The 23,421-nt window shown below is 45.6% G+C and overlaps 23 non-coding genes across 23 annotated transcripts; all 23 read right to left on the reverse strand.

The window, feature by feature from the left end:
• Nucleotides 1-127: 127 nt before the first annotated feature.
• LOC144463226 (U2 spliceosomal RNA) lies at nucleotides 128-318 on the reverse strand. Its single transcript, XR_013491367.1, has one exon. It is a non-coding gene; the product is annotated as a U2 spliceosomal RNA (small nuclear RNA).
• Nucleotides 319-1,037: 719 nt separating this feature from the next.
• On the reverse strand, nucleotides 1,038-1,201 carry LOC144463210 (U1 spliceosomal RNA). Its single transcript, XR_013491351.1, has one exon. It is a non-coding gene; the product is annotated as a U1 spliceosomal RNA (small nuclear RNA).
• Nucleotides 1,202-2,182: 981 nt separating this feature from the next.
• Nucleotides 2,183-2,373, reverse strand: LOC144463227 (U2 spliceosomal RNA). Its single transcript, XR_013491368.1, has one exon. It is a non-coding gene; the product is annotated as a U2 spliceosomal RNA (small nuclear RNA).
• Nucleotides 2,374-3,092: 719 nt separating this feature from the next.
• LOC144463046 (U1 spliceosomal RNA) lies at nucleotides 3,093-3,256 on the reverse strand. The gene has a single exon (XR_013491188.1). It is a non-coding gene; the product is annotated as a U1 spliceosomal RNA (small nuclear RNA).
• A 981-nt stretch (nucleotides 3,257-4,237) lies between these two features.
• On the reverse strand, nucleotides 4,238-4,428 carry LOC144463228 (U2 spliceosomal RNA). Its single transcript, XR_013491369.1, has one exon. It is a non-coding gene; the product is annotated as a U2 spliceosomal RNA (small nuclear RNA).
• Nucleotides 4,429-5,147: 719 nt separating this feature from the next.
• Nucleotides 5,148-5,311, reverse strand: LOC144463221 (U1 spliceosomal RNA). The gene has a single exon (XR_013491362.1). It is a non-coding gene; the product is annotated as a U1 spliceosomal RNA (small nuclear RNA).
• A 981-nt stretch (nucleotides 5,312-6,292) lies between these two features.
• On the reverse strand, nucleotides 6,293-6,483 carry LOC144463198 (U2 spliceosomal RNA). The gene has a single exon (XR_013491338.1). It is a non-coding gene; the product is annotated as a U2 spliceosomal RNA (small nuclear RNA).
• A 719-nt stretch (nucleotides 6,484-7,202) lies between these two features.
• Nucleotides 7,203-7,366, reverse strand: LOC144463232 (U1 spliceosomal RNA). Its single transcript, XR_013491373.1, has one exon. It is a non-coding gene; the product is annotated as a U1 spliceosomal RNA (small nuclear RNA).
• Nucleotides 7,367-8,347: 981 nt separating this feature from the next.
• Nucleotides 8,348-8,538, reverse strand: LOC144463229 (U2 spliceosomal RNA). The gene has a single exon (XR_013491370.1). It is a non-coding gene; the product is annotated as a U2 spliceosomal RNA (small nuclear RNA).
• Nucleotides 8,539-9,257: 719 nt separating this feature from the next.
• On the reverse strand, nucleotides 9,258-9,421 carry LOC144463243 (U1 spliceosomal RNA). Its single transcript, XR_013491384.1, has one exon. It is a non-coding gene; the product is annotated as a U1 spliceosomal RNA (small nuclear RNA).
• Nucleotides 9,422-10,402: 981 nt separating this feature from the next.
• Nucleotides 10,403-10,593, reverse strand: LOC144463337 (U2 spliceosomal RNA). Its single transcript, XR_013491479.1, has one exon. It is a non-coding gene; the product is annotated as a U2 spliceosomal RNA (small nuclear RNA).
• A 719-nt stretch (nucleotides 10,594-11,312) lies between these two features.
• Nucleotides 11,313-11,476, reverse strand: LOC144463255 (U1 spliceosomal RNA). The gene has a single exon (XR_013491396.1). It is a non-coding gene; the product is annotated as a U1 spliceosomal RNA (small nuclear RNA).
• A 981-nt stretch (nucleotides 11,477-12,457) lies between these two features.
• LOC144463307 (U2 spliceosomal RNA) lies at nucleotides 12,458-12,648 on the reverse strand. The gene has a single exon (XR_013491449.1). It is a non-coding gene; the product is annotated as a U2 spliceosomal RNA (small nuclear RNA).
• A 719-nt stretch (nucleotides 12,649-13,367) lies between these two features.
• On the reverse strand, nucleotides 13,368-13,531 carry LOC144463266 (U1 spliceosomal RNA). The gene has a single exon (XR_013491407.1). It is a non-coding gene; the product is annotated as a U1 spliceosomal RNA (small nuclear RNA).
• A 981-nt stretch (nucleotides 13,532-14,512) lies between these two features.
• On the reverse strand, nucleotides 14,513-14,703 carry LOC144463308 (U2 spliceosomal RNA). Its single transcript, XR_013491450.1, has one exon. It is a non-coding gene; the product is annotated as a U2 spliceosomal RNA (small nuclear RNA).
• Nucleotides 14,704-15,422: 719 nt separating this feature from the next.
• Nucleotides 15,423-15,586, reverse strand: LOC144463277 (U1 spliceosomal RNA). Its single transcript, XR_013491418.1, has one exon. It is a non-coding gene; the product is annotated as a U1 spliceosomal RNA (small nuclear RNA).
• Nucleotides 15,587-16,567: 981 nt separating this feature from the next.
• Nucleotides 16,568-16,758, reverse strand: LOC144463230 (U2 spliceosomal RNA). The gene has a single exon (XR_013491371.1). It is a non-coding gene; the product is annotated as a U2 spliceosomal RNA (small nuclear RNA).
• A 719-nt stretch (nucleotides 16,759-17,477) lies between these two features.
• Nucleotides 17,478-17,641, reverse strand: LOC144463288 (U1 spliceosomal RNA). Its single transcript, XR_013491429.1, has one exon. It is a non-coding gene; the product is annotated as a U1 spliceosomal RNA (small nuclear RNA).
• A 981-nt stretch (nucleotides 17,642-18,622) lies between these two features.
• LOC144463309 (U2 spliceosomal RNA) lies at nucleotides 18,623-18,813 on the reverse strand. The gene has a single exon (XR_013491451.1). It is a non-coding gene; the product is annotated as a U2 spliceosomal RNA (small nuclear RNA).
• Nucleotides 18,814-19,532: 719 nt separating this feature from the next.
• Nucleotides 19,533-19,696, reverse strand: LOC144463299 (U1 spliceosomal RNA). The gene has a single exon (XR_013491440.1). It is a non-coding gene; the product is annotated as a U1 spliceosomal RNA (small nuclear RNA).
• Nucleotides 19,697-20,677: 981 nt separating this feature from the next.
• LOC144463175 (U2 spliceosomal RNA) lies at nucleotides 20,678-20,868 on the reverse strand. Its single transcript, XR_013491315.1, has one exon. It is a non-coding gene; the product is annotated as a U2 spliceosomal RNA (small nuclear RNA).
• A 719-nt stretch (nucleotides 20,869-21,587) lies between these two features.
• LOC144463310 (U1 spliceosomal RNA) lies at nucleotides 21,588-21,751 on the reverse strand. Its single transcript, XR_013491452.1, has one exon. It is a non-coding gene; the product is annotated as a U1 spliceosomal RNA (small nuclear RNA).
• A 981-nt stretch (nucleotides 21,752-22,732) lies between these two features.
• On the reverse strand, nucleotides 22,733-22,923 carry LOC144463231 (U2 spliceosomal RNA). The gene has a single exon (XR_013491372.1). It is a non-coding gene; the product is annotated as a U2 spliceosomal RNA (small nuclear RNA).
• Nucleotides 22,924-23,421: the final 498 nt, after the last annotated feature.

Below are 23,421 nucleotides of genomic sequence, written 5' to 3' on the forward strand. Positions count from 1 at the left end.
CGCACCTGGTAGAGGGGCTCAGTCAACACATACGCAATTTGCATGCTAGCATGGCGAAAACAAGAAATCAAGGCGAGGGCACATTAGAGACACGTCCTACGTGGTCTGTTTTCAACACGTTGAGGGAGGGGGGTGCACCGTTTCTGGAAGTGCTGCAATACCAGGTCGATGCGTGGAGTGGACGGGGCAAGCCCCTTTTCCATCTCCCTCTTCCAAAAAGCAATTTAATATATGGTCCCCGGGTAGGGGACGTATCAGATATTAAACTGATAAGAACAGATACTACACTTGATCTTAGCCAAAAGGCCGAGAAGCGATACTGACTGCTGAGTGAAGTGGGAGACTCAGTCTCCTCATTGTGACTCTAGCTCGCGGGTTCAATATGATTTCGATCGCTACAAAAACACACGGCAGACTGTGAACGTGAAGTTCGATGTTTTATGACTGATGGGCAACACAAATATGCATCCGATCGCAGACTTTTATTACAAAAGGTTATGGGAGTTAACGCGGGCCGAAAAGTGATACTGCCAATGGGTCAGCGGAAAAGGAGGGAGTCACAGCACGGTCTCTCGCGCCGACTGGTCGTAATCTGCTGTGTTTTTTTCGGCATGTTGTCAACCTTCAGAAGATTTCAAAACATAGAGTGCATCCATCATAAATATCTGCAAACTAAAGTAAACAATTTAAGATTTGTCTCTACTCGTTGACTGTCTTTATATTAACAACGGAGAGCCGCTGCCACTGTGACTTGACGCGTTTCACTGAAAAATGCCCCACTTTTAATACGGTGGGCGGGGGCATCAGTTGCAACCCACATATTATTCTAAATGACTGAGTGTGAGGATATAACAATATCATAGGAGCTTGTTTTGCTTCTTCAGTAGTGGCACAGATGTGAAGTGATGCGGTACCGACTTGCACTGACACAACGGGCAAGGGCAAAGCCTGTGATTGAGCGTGAAATGGCGTTTGATGCACGCGGTTCTCTAGTGCCATATGCTGCCACAGCTGTTGGTTGCGTTAAACAAGCACATCAGGGGAGAGCGCGAACGCAGTCCCCCACTACCAGAAATTATGCAGTCGAGATTCCCACATTTGGGGAATTCGCAGAGGTCAGCTCAATCGGAGTGCAGTGACCGAGCCTCGCCCTGGGTGAACCACCTTCTTGATCATGGTATCTCCCCTGCCAGGTAAGTATGACTTGTACACCTCACACACAGGGGCCTCATTCACGGTCATACGATGATAGGTGATGGTGCTGGCAATGTATAGCAATGACCAGTCCAGAACCACACACTATAAAGGCTCTGATAATCTACAGGACGCTAATATACAAGAGACACTTTTGTAGTGAGACTGAACAAAACTTGTTCACATTTTACTTGAGAGAAATGGGCACATATCTCATCACGCCATGCTGTATATCCATAGTAAAAGCTAAGCTAACATGGCCAGGCTGTCCATTGATCGCCAATAAATGAGGCAAAAACCTAAGTGAGTTCACACCAGACAAAGATAAATGACACTGCAATCAAGTGTTGTTTGATCTGCATTTAAAAGAAAAAAGTCAGCGGAAAGACTAAAAAACAGGCCTGTCTCCTCACATTAGAGACACGGCGTGATCCGCCCGCTGCTGCCACCTATTGGTCTGGAGTGTGAACAACACTTTGTTAAAAATATATCCACATGCTTCTCTGTTTGAAACTAAAGGAAAGAAGAAAATAATATTATAAATAAAAGCGCAACCATATGAAGAGTGTTTGCCTTTCTTTTGACATATCGGCACAGACCCGACTGTGGCAAACAGCGGCAGAAATTATGCAGAGTGGATTTTCACGTTGGGGGAATGGATCTATTCATCTGACTGAACTGGCAGCTAGTGGTCTCACTCAACAGGTACCGGTTCAATTCATTTTACAGTGAGATGCATGTAACAGGTCCTCAAAAGGAAAGTGCCAGACAGTGGCGAAAAGTTCAAACACGGCCAAAGTTCCAAAAAGAGAAGTTGGGCAAGTGTGTAAATGATGCCATAGCGCATGACTATTAGAAATGCGCACCTGGTAGAGGGGCTCAGTCAACACATACGCAATTTGCACGCTAGCATGGCGAAAACAAGAAATCAAGGCGAGGGCACATTAGAGACACGTCCTACGTGGTCTGTTTTCAACACGTTGAGGGAGGGGGGTGCACCGTTTCTGGAAGTGCTGCAATACCAGGTCGATGCGTGGAGTGGACGGGGCAAGCCCCTTTTCCATCTCCCTCTTCCAAAAAGCAATTTAATATATGGTCCCCGGGTAGGGGACGTATCAGATATTAAACTGATAAGAACAGATACTACACTTGATCTTAGCCAAAAGGCCGAGAAGCGATACTGACTGCTGAGTGAAGTGGGAGACTCAGTCTCCTCATTGTGACTCTAGCTCGCGGGTTCAATATGATTTCGATCGCTACAAAAACACACGGCAGACTGTGAACGTGAAGTTCGATGTTTTATGACTGATGGGCAACACAAATATGCATCCGATCGCAGACTTTTATTACAAAAGGTTATGGGAGTTAACGCGGGCCGAAAAGTGATACTGCCAATGGGTCAGCGGAAAAGGAGGGAGTCACAGCACGGTCTCTCGCGCCGACTGGTCGTAATCTGCTGTGTTTTTTTCGGCATGTTGTCAACCTTCAGAAGATTTCAAAACATAGAGTGCATCCATCATAAATATCTGCAAACTAAAGTAAACAATTTAAGATTTGTCTCTACTCGTTGACTGTCTTTATATTAACAACGGAGAGCCGCTGCCACTGTGACTTGACGCGTTTCACTGAAAAATGCCCCACTTTTAATACGGTGGGCGGGGGCATCAGTTGCAACCCACATATTATTCTAAATGACTGAGTGTGAGGATATAACAATATCATAGGAGCTTGTTTTGCTTCTTCAGTAGTGGCACAGATGTGAAGTGATGCGGTACCGACTTGCACTGACACAACGGGCAAGGGCAAAGCCTGTGATTGAGCGTGAAATGGCGTTTGATGCACGCGGTTCTCTAGTGCCATATGCTGCCACAGCTGTTGGTTGCATTAAACAAGCACATCAGGGGAGAGCGCGAACGCAGTCCCCCACTACCAGAAATTATGCAGTCGAGATTCCCACATTTGGGGAATTCGCAGAAGTCAGCTCAATCGGAGTGCAGTGACCGAGCCTCGCCCTGGGTGAACCACCTTCTTGATCATGGTATCTCCCCTGCCAGGTAAGTATGACTTGTACACCTCACACACAGGGGCCTCATTCACGGTCATACGATGATAGGTGATGGTGCTGGCAATGTATAGCAATGACCAGTCCAGAACCACACACTATAAAGGCTCTGATAATCTACAGAACGCTAATATACAAGAGACACTTTTGTAGTGAGACTGAACAAAACTTGCTCACATTTTACTTGAGAGAAATGGGCACATATCTCATCACGCCATGCTGTATATCCATAGTAAAAGCTAAGCTAACATGGCCAGGCTGTCCATTGATCGCCAATAAATGAGGCAAAAACCTAAGTGAGTTCACACCAGACAAAGATAAATGACACTGCAATCAAGTGTTGTTTGATCTGCATTTAAAAGAAAAAAGTCAGCGGAAAGACTAAAAAACAGGCCTGTCTCCTCACATTAGAGACACGGCGTGATCCGCCCGCTGCTGCCACCTATTGGTCTGGAGTGTGAACAACACTTTGTTAAAAATATATCCACATGCTTCTCTGTTTGAAACTAAAGGAAAGAAGAAAATAATATTATAAATAAAAGCGCAACCATATGAAGAGTGTTTGCCTTTCTTTTGACATATCGGCACAGACCCGACTGTGGCAAACAGCGGCAGAAATTATGCAGAGTGGATTTTCACGTTGGGGGAATGGATCTATTCATCTGACTGAACTGGCAGCTAGTGGTCTCACTCAACAGGTACCGGTTCAATTCATTTTACAGTGAGATGCATGTAACAGGTCCTCAAAAGGAAAGTGCCAGACAGTGGCGAAAAGTTCAAACACGGCCAAAGTTCCAAAAAGAGAAGTTGGGCAAGTGTGTAAATGATGCCATAGCGCATGACTATTAGAAATGCGCACCTGGTAGAGGGGCTCAGTCAACACATACGCAATTTGCACGCTAGCATGGCGAAAACAAGAAATCAAGGCGAGGGCACATTAGAGACACGTCCTACGTGGTCTGTTTTCAACACGTTGAGGGAGGGGGGTGCACCGTTTCTGGAAGTGCTGCAATACCAGGTCGATGCGTGGAGTGGACGGGGCAAGCCCCTTTTCCATCTCCCTCTTCCAAAAAGCAATTTAATATATGGTCCCCGGGTAGGGGACGTATCAGATATTAAACTGATAAGAACAGATACTACACTTGATCTTAGCCAAAAGGCCGAGAAGCGATACTGACTGCTGAGTGAAGTGGGAGACTCAGTCTCCTCATTGTGACTCTAGCTCGCGGGTTCAATATGATTTCGATCGCTACAAAAACACACGGCAGACTGTGAACGTGAAGTTCGATGTTTTATGACTGATGGGCAACACAAATATGCATCCGATCGCAGACTTTTATTACAAAAGGTTATGGGAGTTAACGCGGGCCGAAAAGTGATACTGCCAATGGGTCAGCGGAAAAGGAGGGAGTCACAGCACGGTCTCTCGCGCCGACTGGTCGTAATCTGCTGTGTTTTTTTCGGCATGTTGTCAACCTTCAGAAGATTTCAAAACATAGAGTGCATCCATCATAAATATCTGCAAACTAAAGTAAACAATTTAAGATTTGTCTCTACTCGTTGACTGTCTTTATATTAACAACGGAGAGCCGCTGCCACTGTGACTTGACGCGTTTCACTGAAAAATGCCCCACTTTTAATACGGTGGGCGGGGGCATCAGTTGCAACCCACATATTATTCTAAATGACTGAGTGTGAGGATATAACAATATCATAGGAGCTTGTTTTGCTTCTTCAGTAGTGGCACAGATGTGAAGTGATGCGGTACCGACTTGCACTGACACAACGGGCAAGGGCAAAGCCTGTGATTGAGCGTGAAATGGCGTTTGATGCACGCGGTTCTCTAGTGCCATATGCTGCCACAGCTGTTGGTTGCATTAAACAAGCACATCAGGGGAGAGCGCGAACGCAGTCCCCCACTACCAGAAATTATGCAGTCGAGATTCCCACATTTGGGGAATTCGCAGAGGTCAGCTCAATCGGAGTGCAGTGACCGAGCCTCGCCCTGGGTGAACCACCTTCTTGATCATGGTATCTCCCCTGCCAGGTAAGTATGACTTGTACACCTCACACACAGGGGCCTCATTCACGGTCATACGATGATAGGTGATGGTGCTGGCAATGTATAGCAATGACCAGTCCAGAACCACACACTATAAAGGCTCTGATAATCTACAGGACGCTAATATACAAGAGACACTTTTGTAGTGAGACTGAACAAAACTTGTTCACATTTTACTTGAGAGAAATGGGCACATATCTCATCACGCCATGCTGTATATCCATAGTAAAAGCTAAGCTAACATGGCCAGGCTGTCCATTGATCGCCAATAAATGAGGCAAAAACCTAAGTGAGTTCACACCAGACAAAGATAAATGACACTGCAATCAAGTGTTGTTTGATCTGCATTTAAAAGAAAAAAGTCAGCGGAAAGACTAAAAAACAGGCCTGTCTCCTCACATTAGAGACACGGCGTGATCCGCCCGCTGCTGCCACCTATTGGTCTGGAGTGTGAACAACACTTTGTTAAAAATATATCCACATGCTTCTCTGTTTGAAACTAAAGGAAAGAAGAAAATAATATTATAAATAAAAGCGCAACCATATGAAGAGTGTTTGCCTTTCTTTTGACATATCGGCACAGACCCGACTGTGGCAAACAGCGGCAGAAATTATGCAGAGTGGATTTTCACGTTGGGGGAATGGATCTATTCATCTGACTGAACTGGCAGCTAGTGGTCTCACTCAACAGGTACCGGTTCAATTCATTTTACAGTGAGATGCATGTAACAGGTCCTCAAAAGGAAAGTGCCAGACAGTGGCGAAAAGTTCAAACACGGCCAAAGTTCCAAAAAGAGAAGTTGGGCAAGTGTGTAAATGATGCCATAGCGCATGACTATTAGAAATGCGCACCTGGTAGAGGGGCTCAGTCAACACATACGCAATTTGCACGCTAGCATGGCGAAAACAAGAAATCAAGGCGAGGGCACATTAGAGACACGTCCTACGTGGTCTGTTTTCAACACGTTGAGGGAGGGGGGTGCACCGTTTCTGGAAGTGCTGCAATACCAGGTCGATGCGTGGAGTGGACGGGGCAAGCCCCTTTTCCATCTCCCTCTTCCAAAAAGCAATTTAATATATGGTCCCCGGGTAGGGGACATATCAGATATTAAACTGATAAGAACAGATACTACACTTGATCTTAGCCAAAAGGCCGAGAAGCGATACTGACTGCTGAGTGAAGTGGGAGACTCAGTCTCCTCATTGTGACTCTAGCTCGCGGGTTCAATATGATTTCGATCGCTACAAAAACACACGGCAGACTGTGAACGTGAAGTTCGATGTTTTATGACTGATGGGCAACACAAATATGCATCCGATCGCAGACTTTTATTACAAAAGGTTATGGGAGTTAACGCGGGCCGAAAAGTGATACTGCCAATGGGTCAGCGGAAAAGGAGGGAGTCACAGCACGGTCTCTCGCGCCGACTGGTCGTAATCTGCTGTGTTTTTTTCGGCATGTTGTCAACCTTCAGAAGATTTCAAAACATAGAGTGCATCCATCATAAATATCTGCAAACTAAAGTAAACAATTTAAGATTTGTCTCTACTCGTTGACTGTCTTTATATTAACAACGGAGAGCCGCTGCCACTGTGACTTGACGCGTTTCACTGAAAAATGCCCCACTTTTAATACGGTGGGCGGGGGCATCAGTTGCAACCCACATATTATTCTAAATGACTGAGTGTGAGGATATAACAATATCATAGGAGCTTGTTTTGCTTCTTCAGTAGTGGCACAGATGTGAAGTGATGCGGTACCGACTTGCACTGACACAACGGGCAAGGGCAAAGCCTGTGATTGAGCGTGAAATGGCGTTTGATGCACGCGGTTCTCTAGTGCCATATGCTGCCACAGCTGTTGGTTGCGTTAAACAAGCACATCAGGGGAGAGCGCGAACGCAGTCCCCCACTACCAGAAATTATGCAGTCGAGATTCCCACATTTGGGGAATTCGCAGAGGTCAGCTCAATCGGAGTGCAGTGACCGAGCCTCGCCCTGGGTGAACCACCTTCTTGATCATGGTATCTCCCCTGCCAGGTAAGTATGACTTGTACACCTCACACACAGGGGCCTCATTCACGGTCATACGATGATAGGTGATGGTGCTGGCAATGTATAGCAATGACCAGTCCAGAACCACACACTATAAAGGCTCTGATAATCTACAGGACGCTAATATACAAGAGACACTTTTGTAGTGAGACTGAACAAAACTTGTTCACATTTTACTTGAGAGAAATGGGCACATATCTCATCACGCCATGCTGTATATCCATAGTAAAAGCTAAGCTAACATGGCCAGGCTGTCCATTGATCGCCAATAAATGAGGCAAAAACCTAAGTGAGTTCACACCAGACAAAGATAAATGACACTGCAATCAAGTGTTGTTTGATCTGCATTTAAAAGAAAAAAGTCAGCGGAAAGACTAAAAAACAGGCCTGTCTCCTCACATTAGAGACACGGCGTGATCCGCCCGCTGCTGCCACCTATTGGTCTGGAGTGTGAACAACACTTTGTTAAAAATATATCCACATGCTTCTCTGTTTGAAACTAAAGGAAAGAAGAAAATAATATTATAAATAAAAGCGCAACCATATGAAGAGTGTTTGCCTTTCTTTTGACATATCGGCACAGACCCGACTGTGGCAAACAGCGGCAGAAATTATGCAGAGTGGATTTTCACGTTGGGGGAATGGATCTATTCATCTGACTGAACTGGCAGCTAGTGGTCTCACTCAACAGGTACCGGTTCAATTCATTTTACAGTGAGATGCATGTAACAGGTCCTCAAAAGGAAAGTGCCAGACAGTGGCGAAAAGTTCAAACACGGCCAAAGTTCCAAAAAGAGAAGTTGGGCAAGTGTGTAAATGATGCCATAGCGCATGACTATTAGAAATGCGCACCTGGTAGAGGGGCTCAGTCAACACATACGCAATTTGCATGCTAGCATGGCGAAAACAAGAAATCAAGGCGAGGGCACATTAGAGACACGTCCTACGTGGTCTGTTTTCAACACGTTGAGGGAGGGGGGTGCACCGTTTCTGGAAGTGCTGCAATACCAGGTCGATGCGTGGAGTGGACGGGGCAAGCCCCTTTTCCATCTCCCTCTTCCAAAAAGCAATTTAATATATGGTCCCCGGGTAGGGGACGTATCAGATATTAAACTGATAAGAACAGATACTACACTTGATCTTAGCCAAAAGGCCGAGAAGCGATACTGACTGCTGAGTGAAGTGGGAGACTCAGTCTCCTCATTGTGACTCTAGCTCGCGGGTTCAATATGATTTCGATCGCTACAAAAACACACGGCAGACTGTGAACGTGAAGTTCGATGTTTTATGACTGATGGGCAACACAAATATGCATCCGATCGCAGACTTTTATTACAAAAGGTTATGGGAGTTAACGCGGGCCGAAAAGTGATACTGCCAATGGGTCAGCGGAAAAGGAGGGAGTCACAGCACGGTCTCTCGCGCCGACTGGTCGTAATCTGCTGTGTTTTTTTCGGCATGTTGTCAACCTTCAGAAGATTTCAAAACATAGAGTGCATCCATCATAAATATCTGCAAACTAAAGTAAACAATTTAAGATTTGTCTCTACTCGTTGACTGTCTTTATATTAACAACGGAGAGCCGCTGCCACTGTGACTTGACGCGTTTCACTGAAAAATGCCCCACTTTTAATACGGTGGGCGGGGGCATCAGTTGCAACCCACATATTATTCTAAATGACTGAGTGTGAGGATATAACAATATCATAGGAGCTTGTTTTGCTTCTTCAGTAGTGGCACAGATGTGAAGTGATGCGGTACCGACTTGCACTGACACAACGGGCAAGGGCAAAGCCTGTGATTGAGCGTGAAATGGCGTTTGATGCACGCGGTTCTCTAGTGCCATATGCTGCCACAGCTGTTGGTTGCATTAAACAAGCACATCAGGGGAGAGCGCGAACGCAGTCCCCCACTACCAGAAATTATGCAGTCGAGATTCCCACATTTGGGGAATTCGCAGAGGTCAGCTCAATCGGAGTGCAGTGACCGAGCCTCGCCCTGGGTGAACCACCTTCTTGATCATGGTATCTCCCCTGCCAGGTAAGTATGACTTGTACACCTCACACACAGGGGCCTCATTCACGGTCATACGATGATAGGTGATGGTGCTGGCAATGTATAGCAATGACCAGTCCAGAACCACACACTATAAAGGCTCTGATAATCTACAGGACGCTAATATACAAGAGACACTTTTGTAGTGAGACTGAACAAAACTTGTTCACATTTTACTTGAGAGAAATGGGCACATATCTCATCACGCCATGCTGTATATCCATAGTAAAAGCTAAGCTAACATGGCCAGGCTGTCCATTGATCGCCAATAAATGAGGCAAAAACCTAAGTGAGTTCACACCAGACAAAGATAAATGACACTGCAATCAAGTGTTGTTTGATCTGCATTTAAAAGAAAAAAGTCAGCGGAAAGACTAAAAAACAGGCCTGTCTCCTCACATTAGAGACACGGCGTGATCCGCCCGCTGCTGCCACCTATTGGTCTGGAGTGTGAACAACACTTTGTTAAAAATATATCCACATGCTTCTCTGTTTGAAACTAAAGGAAAGAAGAAAATAATATTATAAATAAAAGCGCAACCATATGAAGAGTGTTTGCCTTTCTTTTGACATATCGGCACAGACCCGACTGTGGCAAACAGCGGCAGAAATTATGCAGAGTGGATTTTCACGTTGGGGGAATGGATCTATTCATCTGACTGAACTGGCAGCTAGTGGTCTCACTCAACAGGTACCGGTTCAATTCATTTTACAGTGAGATGCATGTAACAGGTCCTCAAAAGGAAAGTGCCAGACAGTGGCGAAAAGTTCAAACACGGCCAAAGTTCCAAAAAGAGAAGTTGGGCAAGTGTGTAAATGATGCCATAGCGCATGACTATTAGAAATGCGCACCTGGTAGAGGGGCTCAGTCAACACATACGCAATTTGCACGCTAGCATGGCGAAAACAAGAAATCAAGGCGAGGGCACATTAGAGACACGTCCTACGTGGTCTGTTTTCAACACGTTGAGGGAGGGGGGTGCACCATTTCTGGAAGTGCTGCAATACCAGGTCGATGCGTGGAGTGGACGGGGCAAGCCCCTTTTCCATCTCTCTGTTCCAAAAAGCAATTTAATATATGGTCCCCGGGTAGGGGACGTATCAGATATTAAACTGATAAGAACAGATACTACACTTGATCTTAGCCAAAAGGCCGAGAAGCGATACTGACTGCTGAGTGAAGTGGGAGACTCAGTCTCCTCATTGTGACTCTAGCTCGCGGGTTCAATATGATTTCGATCGCTACAAAAACACACGGCAGACTGTGAACGTGAAGTTCGATGTTTTATGACTGATGGGCAACACAAATATGCATCCGATCGCAGACTTTTATTACAAAAGGTTATGGGAGTTAACGCGGGCCGAAAAGTGATACTGCCAATGGGTCAGCGGAAAAGGAGGGAGTCACAGCACGGTCTCCCGCGCCGACTGGTCGTAATCTGCTGTGTTTTTTTCGGCATGTTGTCAACCTTCAGAAGATTTCAAAACATAGAGTGCATCCATCATAAATATCTGCAAACTAAAGTAAACAATTTAAGATTTGTCTCTACTCGTTGACTGTCTTTATATTAACAACGGAGAGCCGCTGCCACTGTGACTTGACGCGTTTCACTGAAAAATGCCCCACTTTTAATACGGTGGGCGGGGGCATCAGTTGCAACCCACATATTATTCTAAATGACTGAGTGTGAGGATATAACAATATCATAGGAGCTTGTTTTGCTTCTTCAGTAGTGGCACAGATGTGAAGTGATGCGGTACCGACTTGCACTGACACAACGGGCAAGGGCAAAGCCTGTGATTGAGCGTGAAATGGCGTTTGATGCACGCGGTTCTCTAGTGCCATATGCTGCCACAGCTGTTGGTTGCATTAAACAAGCACATCAGGGGAGAGCGCGAACGCAGTCCCCCACTACCAGAAATTATGCAGTCGAGATTCCCACATTTGGGGAATTCGCAGAGGTCAGCTCAATCGGAGTGCAGTGACCGAGCCTCGCCCTGGGTGAACCACCTTCTTGATCATGGTATCTCCCCTGCCAGGTAAGTATGACTTGTACACCTCACACACAGGGGCCTCATTCACGGTCATACGATGATAGGTGATGGTGCTGGCAATGTATAGCAATGACCAGTCCAGAACCACACACTATAAAGGCTCTGATAATCTACAGGACGCTAATATACAAGAGACACTTTTGTAGTGAGACTGAACAAAACTTGTTCACATTTTACTTGAGAGAAATGGGCACATATCTCATCACGCCATGCTGTATATCCATAGTAAAAGCTAAGCTAACATGGCCAGGCTGTCCATTGATCGCCAATAAATGAGGCAAAAACCTAAGTGAGTTCACACCAGACAAAGATAAATGACACTGCAATCAAGTGTTGTTTGATCTGCATTTAAAAGAAAAAAGTCAGCGGAAAGACTAAAAAACAGGCCTGTCTCCTCACATTAGAGACACGGCGTGATCCGCCCGCTGCTGCCACCTATTGGTCTGGAGTGTGAACAACACTTTGTTAAAAATATATCCACATGCTTCTCTGTTTGAAACTAAAGGAAAGAAGAAAATAATATTATAAATAAAAGCGCAACCATATGAAGAGTGTTTGCCTTTCTTTTGACATATCGGCACAGACCCGACTGTGGCAAACAGCGGCAGAAATTATGCAGAGTGGATTTTCACGTTGGGGGAATGGATCTATTCATCTGACTGAACTGGCAGCTAGTGGTCTCACTCAACAGGTACCGGTTCAATTCATTTTACAGTGAGATGCATGTAACAGGTCCTCAAAAGGAAAGTGCCAGACAGTGGCGAAAAGTTCAAACACGGCCAAAGTTCCAAAAAGAGAAGTTGGGCAAGTGTGTAAATGATGCCATAGCGCATGACTATTAGAAATGCGCACCTGGTAGAGGGGCTCAGTCAACACATACGCAATTTGCACGCTAGCATGGCGAAAACAAGAAATCAAGGCGAGGGCACATTAGAGACACGTCCTACGTGGTCTGTTTTCAACACGTTGAGGGAGGGGGGTGCACCATTTCTGGAAGTGCTGCAATACCAGGTCGATGCGTGGAGTGGACGGGGCAAGCCCCTTTTCCATCTCTCTGTTCCAAAAAGCAATTTAATATATGGTCCCCGGATAGGGGACGTATCAGATATTAAACTGATAAGAACAGATACTACACTTGATCTTAGCCAAAAGGCCGAGAAGCGATACTGACTGCTGAGTGAAGTGGGAGACTCAGTCTCCTCATTGTGACTCTAGCTCGCGGGTTCAATATGATTTCGATCGCTACAAAAACACACGGCAGACTGTGAACGTGAAGTTCGATGTTTTATGACTGATGGGCAACACAAATATGCATCCGATCGCAGACTTTTATTACAAAAGGTTATGGGAGTTAACGCGGGCCGAAAAGTGATACTGCCAATGGGTCAGCGGAAAAGGAGGGAGTCACAGCACGGTCTCCCGCGCCGACTGGTCGTAATCTGCTGTGTTTTTTTCGGCATGTTGTCAACCTTCAGAAGATTTCAAAACATAGAGTGCATCCATCATAAATATCTGCAAACTAAAGTAAACAATTTAAGATTTGTCTCTACTCGTTGACTGTCTTTATATTAACAACGGAGAGCCGCTGCCACTGTGACTTGACGCGTTTCACTGAAAAATGCCCCACTTTTAATACGGTGGGCGGGGGCATCAGTTGCAACCCACATATTATTCTAAATGACTGAGTGTGAGGATATAACAATATCATAGGAGCTTGTTTTGCTTCTTCAGTAGTGGCACAGATGTGAAGTGATGCGGTACCGACTTGCACTGACACAACGGGCAAGGGCAAAGCCTGTGATTGAGCGTGAAATGGCGTTTGATGCACGCGGTTCTCTAGTGCCATATGCTGCCACAGCTGTTGGTTGCATTAAACAAGCACATCAGGGGAGAGCGCGAACGCAGTCCCCCACTACCAGAAATTATGCAGTCGAGATTCCCACATTTGGGGAATTCGCAGAGGTCAGCTCAATCGGAGTGCAGTGACCGAGCCTCGCCCTGGGTGAACCACCTTCTTGATCATGGTATCTCCCCTGCCAGGTAAGTATGACTTGTACACCTCACACACAGGGGCCTCATTCACGGTCATACGATGATAGGTGATGGTGCTGGCAATGTATAGCAATGACCAGTCCAGAACCACACACTATAAAGGCTCTGATAATCTACAGGACGCTAATATACAAGAGACACTTTTGTAGTGAGACTGAACAAAACTTGTTCACATTTTACTTGAGAGAAATGGGCACATATCTCATCACGCCATGCTGTATATCCATAGTAAAAGCTAAGCTAACATGGCCAGGCTGTCCATTGATCGCCAATAAATGAGGCAAAAACCTAAGTGAGTTCACACCAGACAAAGATAAATGACACTGCAATCAAGTGTTGTTTGATCTGCATTTAAAAGAAAAAAGTCAGCGGAAAGACTAAAAAACAGGCCTGTCTCCTCACATTAGAGACACGGCGTGATCCGCCCGCTGCTGCCACCTATTGGTCTGGAGTGTGAACAACACTTTGTTAAAAATATATCCACATGCTTCTCTGTTTGAAACTAAAGGAAAGAAGAAAATAATATTATAAATAAAAGCGCAACCATATGAAGAGTGTTTGCCTTTCTTTTGACATATCGGCACAGACCCGACTGTGGCAAACAGCGGCAGAAATTATGCAGAGTGGATTTTCACGTTGGGGGAATGGATCTATTCATCTGACTGAACTGGCAGCTAGTGGTCTCACTCAACAGGTACCGGTTCAATTCATTTTACAGTGAGATGCATGTAACAGGTCCTCAAAAGGAAAGTGCCAGACAGTGGCGAAAAGTTCAAACACGGCCAAAGTTCCAAAAAGAGAAGTTGGGCAAGTGTGTAAATGATGCCATAGCGCATGACTATTAGAAATGCGCACCTGGTAGAGGGGCTCAGTCAACACATACGCAATTTGCACGCTAGCATGGCGAAAACAAGAAATCAAGGCGAGGGCACATTAGAGACACGTCCTACGTGGTCTGTTTTCAACACGTTGAGGGAGGGGGGTGCACCATTTCTGGAAGTGCTGCAATACCAGGTCGATGCGTGGAGTGGACGGGGCAAGCCCCTTTTCCATCTCTCTGTTCCAAAAAGCAATTTAATATATGGTCCCCGGATAGGGGACGTATCAGATATTAAACTGATAAGAACAGATACTACACTTGATCTTAGCCAAAAGGCCGAGAAGCGATACTGACTGCTGAGTGAAGTGGGAGACTCAGTCTCCTCATTGTGACTCTAGCTCGCGGGTTCAATATGATTTCGATCGCTACAAAAACACACGGCAGACTGTGAACGTGAAGTTCGATGTTTTATGACTGATGGGCAACACAAATATGCATCCGATCGCAGACTTTTATTACAAAAGGTTATGGGAGTTAACGCGGGCCGAAAAGTGATACTGCCAATGGGTCAGCGGAAAAGGAGGGAGTCACAGCACGGTCTCCCGCGCCGACTGGTCGTAATCTGCTGTGTTTTTTTCGGCATGTTGTCAACCTTCAGAAGATTTCAAAACATAGAGTGCATCCATCATAAATATCTGCAAACTAAAGTAAACAATTTAAGATTTGTCTCTACTCGTTGACTGTCTTTATATTAACAACGGAGAGCCGCTGCCACTGTGACTTGACGCGTTTCACTGAAAAATGCCCCACTTTTAATACGGTGGGCGGGGGCATCAGTTGCAACCCACATATTATTCTAAATGACTGAGTGTGAGGATATAACAATATCATAGGAGCTTGTTTTGCTTCTTCAGTAGTGGCACAGATGTGAAGTGATGCGGTACCGACTTGCACTGACACAACGGGCAAGGGCAAAGCCTGTGATTGAGCGTGAAATGGCGTTTGATGCACGCGGTTCTCTAGTGCCATATGCTGCCACAGCTGTTGGTTGCATTAAACAAGCACATCAGGGGAGAGCGCGAACGCAGTCCCCCACTACCAGAAATTATGCAGTCGAGATTCCCACATTTGGGGAATTCGCAGAGGTCAGCTCAATCGGAGTGCAGTGACCGAGCCTCGCCCTGGGTGAACCACCTTCTTGATCATGGTATCTCCCCTGCCAGGTAAGTATGACTTGTACACCTCACACACAGGGGCCTCATTCACGGTCATACGATGATAGGTGATGGTGCTGGCAATGTATAGCAATGACCAGTCCAGAACCACACACTATAAAGGCTCTGATAATCTACAGGACGCTAATATACAAGAGACACTTTTGTAGTGAGACTGAACAAAACTTGTTCACATTTTACTTGAGAGAAATGGGCACATATCTCATCACGCCATGCTGTATATCCATAGTAAAAGCTAAGCTAACATGGCCAGGCTGTCCATTGATCGCCAATAAATGAGGCAAAAACCTAAGTGAGTTCACACCAGACAAAGATAAATGACACTGCAATCAAGTGTTGTTTGATCTGCATTTAAAAGAAAAAAGTCAGCGGAAAGACTAAAAAACAGGCCTGTCTCCTCACATTAGAGACACGGCGTGATCCGCCCGCTGCTGCCACCTATTGGTCTGGAGTGTGAACAACACTTTGTTAAAAATATATCCACATGCTTCTCTGTTTGAAACTAAAGGAAAGAAGAAAATAATATTATAAATAAAAGCGCAACCATATGAAGAGTGTTTGCCTTTCTTTTGACATATCGGCACAGACCCGACTGTGGCAAACAGCGGCAGAAATTATGCAGAGTGGATTTTCACGTTGGGGGAATGGATCTATTCATCTGACTGAACTGGCAGCTAGTGGTCTCACTCAACAGGTACCGGTTCAATTCATTTTACAGTGAGATGCATGTAACAGGTCCTCAAAAGGAAAGTGCCAGACAGTGGCGAAAAGTTCAAACACGGCCAAAGTTCCAAAAAGAGAAGTTGGGCAAGTGTGTAAATGATGCCATAGCGCATGACTATTAGAAATGCGCACCTGGTAGAGGGGCTCAGTCAACACATACGCAATTTGCACGCTAGCATGGCGAAAACAAGAAATCAAGGCGAGGGCACATTAGAGACACGTCCTACGTGGTCTGTTTTCAACACGTTGAGGGAGGGGGGTGCACCGTTTCTGGAAGTGCTGCAATACCAGGTCGATGCGTGGAGTGGACGGGGCAAGCCCCTTTTCCATCTCCCTCTTCCAAAAAGCAATTTAATATATGGTCCCCGGGTAGGGGACGTATCAGATATTAAACTGATAAGAACAGATACTACACTTGATCTTAGCCAAAAGGCCGAGAAGCGATACTGACTGCTGAGTGAAGTGGGAGACTCAGTCTCCTCATTGTGACTCTAGCTCGCGGGTTCAATATGATTTCGATCGCTACAAAAACACACGGCAGACTGTGAACGTGAAGTTCGATGTTTTATGACTGATGGGCAACACAAATATGCATCCGATCGCAGACTTTTATTACAAAAGGTTATGGGAGTTAACGCGGGCCGAAAAGTGATACTGCCAATGGGTCAGCGGAAAAGGAGGGAGTCACAGCACGGTCTCTCGCGCCGACTGGTCGTAATCTGCTGTGTTTTTTTCGGCATGTTGTCAACCTTCAGAAGATTTCAAAACATAGAGTGCATCCATCATAAATATCTGCAAACTAAAGTAAACAATTTAAGATTTGTCTCTACTCGTTGACTGTCTTTATATTAACAACGGAGAGCCGCTGCCACTGTGACTTGACGCGTTTCACTGAAAAATGCCCCACTTTTAATACGGTGGGCGGGGGCATCAGTTGCAACCCACATATTATTCTAAATGACTGAGTGTGAGGATATAACAATATCATAGGAGCTTGTTTTGCTTCTTCAGTAGTGGCACAGATGTGAAGTGATGCGGTACCGACTTGCACTGACACAACGGGCAAGGGCAAAGCCTGTGATTGAGCGTGAAATGGCGTTTGATGCACGCGGTTCTCTAGTGCCATATGCTGCCACAGCTGTTGGTTGCATTAAACAAGCACATCAGGGGAGAGCGCGAACGCAGTCCCCCACTACCAGAAATTATGCAGTCGAGATTCCCACATTTGGGGAATTCGCAGAGGTCAGCTCAATCGGAGTGCAGTGACCGAGCCTCGCCCTGGGTGAACCACCTTCTTGATCATGGTATCTCCCCTGCCAGGTAAGTATGACTTGTACACCTCACACACAGGGGCCTCATTCACGGTCATACGATGATAGGTGATGGTGCTGGCAATGTATAGCAATGACCAGTCCAGAACCACACACTATAAAGGCTCTGATAATCTACAGGACGCTAATATACAAGAGACACTTTTGTAGTGAGACTGAACAAAACTTGTTCACATTTTACTTGAGAGAAATGGGCACATATCTCATCACGCCATGCTGTATATCCATAGTAAAAGCTAAGCTAACATGGCCAGGCTGTCCATTGATCGCCAATAAATGAGGCAAAAACCTAAGTGAGTTCACACCAGACAAAGATAAATGACACTGCAATCAAGTGTTGTTTGATCTGCATTTAAAAGAAAAAAGTCAGCGGAAAGACTAAAAAACAGGCCTGTCTCCTCACATTAGAGACACGGCGTGATCCGCCCGCTGCTGCCACCTATTGGTCTGGAGTGTGAACAACACTTTGTTAAAAATATATCCACATGCTTCTCTGTTTGAAACTAAAGGAAAGAAGAAAATAATATTATAAATAAAAGCGCAACCATATGAAGAGTGTTTGCCTTTCTTTTGACATATCGGCACAGACCCGACTGTGGCAAACAGCGGCAGAAATTATGCAGAGTGGATTTTCACGTTGGGGGAATGGATCTATTCATCTGACTGAACTGGCAGCTAGTGGTCTCACTCAACAGGTACCGGTTCAATTCATTTTACAGTGAGATGCATGTAACAGGTCCTCAAAAGGAAAGTGCCAGACAGTGGCGAAAAGTTCAAACACGGCCAAAGTTCCAAAAAGAGAAGTTGGGCAAGTGTGTAAATGATGCCATAGCGCATGACTATTAGAAATGCGCACCTGGTAGAGGGGCTCAGTCAACACATACGCAATTTGCACGCTAGCATGGCGAAAACAAGAAATCAAGGCGAGGGCACATTAGAGACACGTCCTACGTGGTCTGTTTTCAACACGTTGAGGGAGGGGGGTGCACCATTTCTGGAAGTGCTGCAATACCAGGTCGATGCGTGGAGTGGACGGGGCAAGCCCCTTTTCCATCTCTCTGTTCCAAAAAGCAATTTAATATATGGTCCCCGGATAGGGGACGTATCAGATATTAAACTGATAAGAACAGATACTACACTTGATCTTAGCCAAAAGGCCGAGAAGCGATACTGACTGCTGAGTGAAGTGGGAGACTCAGTCTCCTCATTGTGACTCTAGCTCGCGGGTTCAATATGATTTCGATCGCTACAAAAACACACGGCAGACTGTGAACGTGAAGTTCGATGTTTTATGACTGATGGGCAACACAAATATGCATCCGATCGCAGACTTTTATTACAAAAGGTTATGGGAGTTAACGCGGGCCGAAAAGTGATACTGCCAATGGGTCAGCGGAAAAGGAGGGAGTCACAGCACGGTCTCCCGCGCCGACTGGTCGTAATCTGCTGTGTTTTTTTCGGCATGTTGTCAACCTTCAGAAGATTTCAAAACATAGAGTGCATCCATCATAAATATCTGCAAACTAAAGTAAACAATTTAAGATTTGTCTCTACTCGTTGACTGTCTTTATATTAACAACGGAGAGCCGCTGCCACTGTGACTTGACGCGTTTCACTGAAAAATGCCCCACTTTTAATACGGTGGGCGGGGGCATCAGTTGCAACCCACATATTATTCTAAATGACTGAGTGTGAGGATATAACAATATCATAGGAGCTTGTTTTGCTTCTTCAGTAGTGGCACAGATGTGAAGTGATGCGGTACCGACTTGCACTGACACAACGGGCAAGGGCAAAGCCTGTGATTGAGCGTGAAATGGCGTTTGATGCACGCGGTTCTCTAGTGCCATATGCTGCCACAGCTGTTGGTTGCATTAAACAAGCACATCAGGGGAGAGCGCGAACGCAGTCCCCCACTACCAGAAATTATGCAGTCGAGATTCCCACATTTGGGGAATTCGCAGAGGTCAGCTCAATCGGAGTGCAGTGACCGAGCCTCGCCCTGGGTGAACCACCTTCTTGATCATGGTATCTCCCCTGCCAGGTAAGTATGACTTGTACACCTCACACACAGGGGCCTCATTCACGGTCATACGATGATAGGTGATGGTGCTGGCAATGTATAGCAATGACCAGTCCAGAACCACACACTATAAAGGCTCTGATAATCTACAGGACGCTAATATACAAGAGACACTTTTGTAGTGAGACTGAACAAAACTTGTTCACATTTTACTTGAGAGAAATGGGCACATATCTCATCACGCCATGCTGTATATCCATAGTAAAAGCTAAGCTAACATGGCCAGGCTGTCCATTGATCGCCAATAAATGAGGCAAAAACCTAAGTGAGTTCACACCAGACAAAGATAAATGACACTGCAATCAAGTGTTGTTTGATCTGCATTTAAAAGAAAAAAGTCAGCGGAAAGACTAAAAAACAGGCCTGTCTCCTCACATTAGAGACACGGCGTGATCCGCCCGCTGCTGCCACCTATTGGTCTGGAGTGTGAACAACACTTTGTTAAAAATATATCCACATGCTTCTCTGTTTGAAACTAAAGGAAAGAAGAAAATAATATTATAAATAAAAGCGCAACCATATGAAGAGTGTTTGCCTTTCTTTTGACATATCGGCACAGACCCGACTGTGGCAAACAGCGGCAGAAATTATGCAGAGTGGATTTTCACGTTGGGGGAATGGATCTATTCATCTGACTGAACTGGCAGCTAGTGGTCTCACTCAACAGGTACCGGTTCAATTCATTTTACAGTGAGATGCATGTAACAGGTCCTCAAAAGGAAAGTGCCAGACAGTGGCGAAAAGTTCAAACACGGCCAAAGTTCCAAAAAGAGAAGTTGGGCAAGTGTGTAAATGATGCCATAGCGCATGACTATTAGAAATGCGCACCTGGTAGAGGGGCTCAGTCAACACATACGCAATTTGCACGCTAGCATGGCGAAAACAAGAAATCAAGGCGAGGGCACATTAGAGACACGTCCTACGTGGTCTGTTTTCAACACGTTGAGGGAGGGGGGTGCACCGTTTCTGGAAGTGCTGCAATACCAGGTCGATGCGTGGAGTGGACGGGGCAAGCCCCTTTTCCATCTCCCTGTTCCAAAAAGCAATTTAATATATGGTCCCCGGGTAGGGGACGTATCAGATATTAAACTGATAAGAACAGATACTACACTTGATCTTAGCCAAAAGGCCGAGAAGCGATACTGACTGCTGAGTGAAGTGGGAGACTCAGTCTCCTCATTGTGACTCTAGCTCGCGGGTTCAATATGATTTCGATCGCTACAAAAACACACGGCAGACTGTGAACGTGAAGTTCGATGTTTTATGACTGATGGGCAACACAAATATGCATCCGATCGCAGACTTTTATTACAAAAGGTTATGGGAGTTAACGCGGGCCGAAAAGTGATACTGCCAATGGGTCAGCGGAAAAGGAGGGAGTCACAGCACGGTCTCTCGCGCCGACTGGTCGTAATCTGCTGTGTTTTTTTCGGCATGTTGTCAACCTTCAGAAGATTTCAAAACATAGAGTGCATCCATCATAAATATCTGCAAACTAAAGTAAACAATTTAAGATTTGTCTCTACTCGTTGACTGTCTTTATATTAACAACGGAGAGCCGCTGCCACTGTGACTTGACGCGTTTCACTGAAAAATGCCCCACTTTTAATACGGTGGGCGGGGGCATCAGTTGCAACCCACATATTATTCTAAATGACTGAGTGTGAGGATATAACAATATCATAGGAGCTTGTTTTGCTTCTTCAGTAGTGGCACAGATGTGAAGTGATGCGGTACCGACTTGCACTGACACAACGGGCAAGGGCAAAGCCTGTGATTGAGCGTGAAATGGCGTTTGATGCACGCGGTTCTCTAGTGCCATATGCTGCCACAGCTGTTGGTTGCATTAAACAAGCACATCAGGGGAGAGCGCGAACGCAGTCCCCCACTACCAGAAATTATGCAGTCGAGATTCCCACATTTGGGGAATTCGCAGAGGTCAGCTCAATCGGAGTGCAGTGACCGAGCCTCGCCCTGGGTGAACCACCTTCTTGATCATGGTATCTCCCCTGCCAGGTAAGTATGACTTGTACACCTCACACACAGGGGCCTCATTCACGGTCATACGATGATAGGTGATGGTGCTGGCAATGTATAGCAATGACCAGTCCAGAACCACACACTATAAAGGCTCTGATAATCTACAGGACGCTAATATACAAGAGACACTTTTGTAGTGAGACTGAACAAAACTTGTTCACATTTTACTTGAGAGAAATGGGCACATATCTCATCACGCCATGCTGTATATCCATAGTAAAAGCTAAGCTAACATGGCCAGGCTGTCCATTGATCGCCAATAAATGAGGCAAAAACCTAAGTGAGTTCACACCAGACAAAGATAAATGACACTGCAATCAAGTGTTGTTTGATCTGCATTTAAAAGAAAAAAGTCAGCGGAAAGACTAAAAAACAGGCCTGTCTCCTCACATTAGAGACACGGCGTGATCCGCCCGCTGCTGCCACCTATTGGTCTGGAGTGTGAACAACACTTTGTTAAAAATATATCCACATGCTTCTCTGTTTGAAACTAAAGGAAAGAAGAAAATAATATTATAAATAAAAGCGCAACCATATGAAGAGTGTTTGCCTTTCTTTTGACATATCGGCACAGACCCGACTGTGGCAAACAGCGGCAGAAATTATGCAGAGTGGATTTTCACGTTGGGGGAATGGATCTATTCATCTGACTGAACTGGCAGCTAGTGGTCTCACTCAACAGGTACCGGTTCAATTCATTTTACAGTGAGATGCATGTAACAGGTCCTCAAAAGGAAAGTGCCAGACAGTGGCGAAAAGTTCAAACACGGCCAAAGTTCCAAAAAGAGAAGTTGGGCAAGTGTGTAAATGATGCCATAGCGCATGACTATTAGAAATGCGCACCTGGTAGAGGGGCTCAGTCAACACATACGCAATTTGCACGCTAGCATGGCGAAAACAAGAAATCAAGGCGAGGGCACATTAGAGACACGTCCTACGTGGTCTGTTTTCAACACGTTGAGGGAGGGGGGTGCACCGTTTCTGGAAGTGCTGCAATACCAGGTCGATGCGTGGAGTGGACGGGGCAAGCCCCTTTTCCATCTCCCTCTTCCAAAAAGCAATTTAATATATGGTCCCCGGGTAGGGGACGTATCAGATATTAAACTGATAAGAACAGATACTACACTTGATCTTAGCCAAAAGGCCGAGAAGCGATACTGACTGCTGAGTGAAGTGGGAGACTCAGTCTCCTCATTGTGACTCTAGCTCGCGGGTTCAATATGATTTCGATCGCTACAAAAACACACGGCAGACTGTGAACGTGAAGTTCGATGTTTTATGACTGATGGGCAACACAAATATGCATCCGATCGCAGACTTTTATTACAAAAGGTTATGGGAGTTAACGCGGGCCGAAAAGTGATACTGCCAATGGGTCAGCGGAAAAGGAGGGAGTCACAGCACGGTCTCCCGCGCCGACTGGTCGTAATCTGCTGTGTTTTTTTCGGCATGTTGTCAACCTTCAGAAGATTTCAAAACATAGAGTGCATCCATCATAAATATCTGCAAACTAAAGTAAACAATTTAAGATTTGTCTCTACTCGTTGACTGTCTTTATATTAACAACGGAGAGCCGCTGCCACTGTGACTTGACGCGTTTCACTGAAAAATGCCCCACTTTTAATACGGTGGGCGGGGGCATCAGTTGCAACCC

This window comes from Epinephelus lanceolatus, chromosome 4 (assembly GCF_041903045.1).
Source record: "Epinephelus lanceolatus isolate andai-2023 chromosome 4, ASM4190304v1, whole genome shotgun sequence".
Taxonomy (NCBI): Eukaryota; Metazoa; Chordata; class Actinopteri; order Perciformes; family Serranidae; genus Epinephelus; species Epinephelus lanceolatus.